Consider the following 5,218-nt stretch of genomic DNA (forward strand, 5'->3'; position numbering starts at 1 on the left):
GTGTGTGTGTGTGTGTGTGTGTGTGTGTGTGTGTGTGTGTGTGTGTGAGAAAAAGCCAAACTGCTGCAGCCATGGAAAATTCCTCCCCAGAATACATTAGCAGAGGTTTGTGGTGGAGTGCAGGGCCAAGAGGTGATATATGGCACCGACAAGCTATGCAGTCCTCTCTGCAGATAACAAGTCTCTTTCAAAGCGTAAGCCTTTAGTCTTTCATTATCTCAGTTTTCTAACACATAGTAATATTTTTCTTATTACTTTTTCTGTCATCATCAACTTTATTGCCAGACTCAAGGTCCATCCAGAAGACACAGACATGACATACAGCATACATTAAAAAGAGAAAGATAAACATGTACAGAGAAATAGAAACTCTCTCTTGCTAATACTTGCAAAAACGTAGTAGAATAAGAGGTCAAAAACTGCATATGTAGCAATGTTAGGTAGAAGTGCAGGAACCTTAAGACCTCTGCTGTCTGACCTTTAAGAGTCTTTGTATACTGCTCATTTCCTGTATATATTACATAGGGAATGAAAGGTATTGATTATTTCACCCAGCCAAACTACTTATCTCTTGGTTCTGCATATTGTTAGTATCGATAGTCATGCCTCCAGTGGAGCGACAAGTCAGTGTAGATTTAGTCTGTATGGCATTTTTGTCTTGATTCTCCCAAAAAAAAATCCCTGCCATCCTGAGATTCCTTCATCTACAAGAAAAACTGTGCATGTACAGAGAAAAATACATCTCATACATGACCTTTTAAGTGTAGGAGGTCGCTAAACTTTGTTGAAAACACTGCTGGCTGTAGAAACTACTTAAGCATCTTCAGTGTATTCCCCTCATCTTTCTCAGTATCAGATACTGAATACTGAAGATGGGTGATTTAGATCAGTGGTTTCTAAACTGTGGGTTGGAATCCCCAAAAGATAAAACTAAGAAGTCACATAAATCTAACTTTTCTTTGTTTTTTTTCTTTCTTTCTTTTATTTTTTTTGTTTTTTGTGTGACCCACTGAATACTTGTCTCCTTTTTAGGCCACTATGAATCATTCAAATGATACAATCAGAGAAGGAAAATCCCCCTTTGGTCCACATTGAGGTCATAAGCTTTGATGAGGGGTTACAAGCAGCTTCATTTCTAGGAGTAAAAGGCCTCAAAGGTTGGGAACCATCTGTTTAAATAATACTCCAATACATTACATTGAATATGGGCGGGTTGCCCCTGTAACATGCAGCCCACCCATGCCCATGTAATCTGGGCCTACATCATTAGCTCAACACCTGACGTTACTTAGTCTGATTGCCTTGAAATCTTTAAATGGGTTGATATCTAATACTATAAAATTAATCGAGTGAAAAATAAAATCCTGAATTAAATTACCATTGTTTTTCATGAGTCAAAGAAGTCAGTCTATTAATCAAATAACTGATCAACTGAATGGTAATCAATGGCAATTGGATAATAGTGTAACTGGATCAGTTATTTGCAAAGGTAAAAAAAAACACATTTGCCCTAACATGTTTTTTGGACATTTCCTTCTGTCAAAATTTTGGATTATGTGACAGAGCCAATTGTGGTGCAGTGTTTGGGATCAGAGGTTTGAACCTTGGTTTTATCCAGGTGGAGTTGATTAAATGGTTACATGAGACACAAACTGAGGCAAAAGCTGCTGCAAAACCCAGAAATGTTTTAGAATAAAAAAAGTCTTAACTTTTTGTTTTTTTTAACTATCAAAATGTTATGTATCAAATTCAAAAGCGTGACAGTAGATGCTCTGTCATCTTTGCTGTTTTACGGTTCAAATGTGCAAAAAGTTATGAAATGCATTTTTATTTCCCCAAACAGAAGCGATGTGTTATTTTCAAATAAAACTTGGCCTGATACTAAAGGATTAAGGGGATGATTTAGGTCTTGTTTTTGCAGTTTTGGCCATCATTCATTCTAATCTGTAATAATATTCTTGGGTTATTTACAACCATTTTTGGCAGACCGCTTGTATTTCTTGCCATCTGTCTTCGTTGCATGAATTTATCAATTATTTTGGTGAGTGTTCTGTTATCATTACACTCATAATGAATATAAAACCCAACTTGTAATAAAACAGAATAATCCTTTTAGTTTTATTTTACATGTTATTGTAGACTAGCTTTCCCTTTTCAATATGCAAAAGGATCAGCAAGGTTAATCTGATCAGACCATCCTCTCTTTTGAGGGCAATGGTGAGTGTAAGAATGCATTTTCAATCATGTATTGACGGATTGAGTGTCTAAACGCCTTATTCAGTTATGATATGGTACACTGCGAAAACGTATGCACATCTGAAGTGTGATCAGTGACGCAGACTCTCCCATGTGGGCGAAAACAGCTTCCCAATGTCACACAGCCACCTAACAGACTGCTGAATCACTGCCAGCAGGGACTGCACAAACACACTCATTTTCTTGTACAACAGCAAAAAATAACCTGTCTCTCTGTCATGTCCTCTGGTGTCCCTGTCTGTCGTTTCACCTTCCCAATCTAACTCTGCAGACATAGGGTGTCCTTGCATAGGCTCAATTGACAGAAGGTTGGCCCTGTCGCTACGTAAACCTCCAACTGCTCCATCTGTCTACCTTCACCCCTGAATGATCCGTCAAATATCTACTCATCCTTGTATTTTGTCTTGTTTTCTCTTTTGTGTTGTGACTGATCAACGCATTGTACGTTTTTTTCTTTCCTCTATATCATCTTTCTCCATCTCCTTGTTCTGTTTGTCCCTTACAGACTACCCAGCAGACACGTTTTGAATCACAACATGCAGGATATTCTTTTTTATTTTTTTTTTTAAATATTAGGGAAAACTAATTAGTATATAAACATACTTAGAGACAGGGTTGAAATCTAAATTTTATGGGGGAATACAGGAGCTCAGGTCCTTTGGCAATGATTTAATCAGACAAAGTCTTTGAAGAGATATGGCCAGTAGCTAGAAAGAAGAATGAGATTAAATAGACTGATTATTATAGATTTGGATTCCCTACAGCTCTGCTCTGCACTCAACGCTGACTTTGCAATGTCATTTAACTGCCCAGAGGTGGAAGACAGAGGTAGAGAATGAAAAGCTACAGCGAGATAGAATGACAAGAAGAATGACATACCCCTAGCAATAACACCGCATCTCTGACATACAAGAACGATAAGCTGCATAACAGTGTTAACTGTTAACAGTGTTGGCAGTAACGCGTTACAAAAGTAACGCAAGTACAGTAACGTATTCCTTTTTTGCTGTAACGCAGTGATGCAATGCATTACTAATTACATTTCAGTAATACTATACCCGTTACAATCTCAATAACCACTAACATAGTGGTTTCTTGTGTTGTTTTTTTAAGAATTCCCACAGAAAAAAGCCATGAGTATTATTTCCTGTTGCTGTATTCAAAGGCTGAGACGACTCCAGAGACAGATACATTTGCGAGCTGAATATTATTTTCAAGATTTTTTACGCTGCGCTGAAGCGAGGAGCTGTTCCATCACCGTTCCCGTGGTCATAGCCAGAACAAGAAGGTATGGACAACATCTGTGTCCCAACAGGTACTTCAGCGCGGACAGCAGTGTGTCCGAGCTGCTGACAGATAGAAACATGTCAGGAATTAACGTTTAGGTTTGCTACACGTAAATATCATTGCATTTTATCAGCCATTGAAAGTAGCCGTACTTCAATACAACTGTAAGGTACTTTAATTGAATATTTTAAGTTCCTCCTACTTGCCTATTGTACATATTACTCCTCTATTTTGTATAGCTTTAATTACTTAGCATATTCAAAGTAATTATACAAAATATTAGGGATAGTGTATTAAAGTGGATAAAGAGGAAACTTTATTGATCCGGTAGTGAAATTCACAATACCTGACAAGTCAAACTTCCGCTGTTATTTTGGTGAAAGTAATACAAAAGTAATGTAAAGCATTACAATTCAGAAACAGTTATAAAAAACTAATTACTCTCAAATGACAGTAACTAGTATGTATTACATTTTGGAAGTAACTTGCCCAACACTGTTAAGTTATTGATTCAAACAGTGAAAGACAGAAATGCAATCAGCAATATCTGTCAATTAAATGTTGATCAATCATGCCCACACAAAACAGGACCAAACAATTGGTCCATAGCACTGCTAGTGGAGAAAAACTTCACAGGGTACTTTTATGCACTATTACACCAGATTGCGTTATTTGTCAAAACAATTTAGTTTGACTCTTACTTAGTAACATTGGCTGATGAATGAGTTTTGTTGAAGGCAGTGTTTCGTTCAAGTCTAACATACACGACAAAGTGTACACTTTGTGTACACTTAAATGTTAACAAGAAGCAGAGCAACACTTCTATACTGGTGGTAACACAATGATAACATGGCCCACACATACAAACAGATACACAGCAGAATGATGCTGTAGCCCAGCATCACCATGCATTGCAGTTACAGATACACTCGATTAACAAATGACTATAAAACCCAACATAAACACAAAACAGTGAGAGAAAAAAACAGATATAGATTAATAACGGATACAACAGTGTGTACAGTTTTCATTAGATTAAAGTGCAATACTCTTCTTCTGCACTCCTATTACACCACACCAATTTCACAGATCTCTCTCGCACACACACACACACATATATATATATATAAACACACTGCTGGTTTTCATTCCCTCCAAATTCAAAATACTGGAGAGAGTTGTCTCCCCCACCCCGTACGCCCCAGACTCGAAGTTCATGCTAGACGTTTGTGTCACATAGCCAGACATTACTTCACACCACATCGGAGTAGTTAACGTTAGATGCTGTCCAAATACAGTAGACAGTCATAAAAGCCCGAGCTCACGCAGAGCTCTGTGCCCAAGTGACAGACAAACCTTTTTTGGCTTAGAATTAAGGTAGTAACCGCTAAAAACACAACAACCTCGCTGTCCTCTCCACCCGACGGACAGACACACTTCCTCGTCTTAGAATTACAGTAGGAAACGCTAAAAACAACAATACCTTGCCGTCCTCTCCAACCGACTAAACACACTTTATTGACTTGCTAACATTACAGATATGAGCCCCCTCTCTTGGCTTAAAATAACTCACCATTGTCAGCTACAACCGTTGAACAGGCTAAATGTTGTAAACAGCTGTGGCCCGCTTGCCTGGTCCTCCGGTTACATTAGCAGGGTTAGCATGGCGGCGTTA

General features: G+C 38.1%; 1 protein-coding gene across 1 annotated transcript in view; it reads right to left on the minus strand.

Annotated features, from left to right (window-relative positions):
• Positions 1-5,218, minus strand: part of lurap1 (leucine rich adaptor protein 1) — a 12,331-nt gene that overhangs the window by 3,395 nt on the left and 3,718 nt on the right. The window lies entirely within an intron of this gene.

The sequence above is a fragment of the Etheostoma spectabile genome, chromosome 9 (assembly GCF_008692095.1).
Source record: "Etheostoma spectabile isolate EspeVRDwgs_2016 chromosome 9, UIUC_Espe_1.0, whole genome shotgun sequence".
NCBI lineage: Eukaryota > Metazoa > Chordata > Actinopteri > Perciformes > Percidae > Etheostoma > Etheostoma spectabile.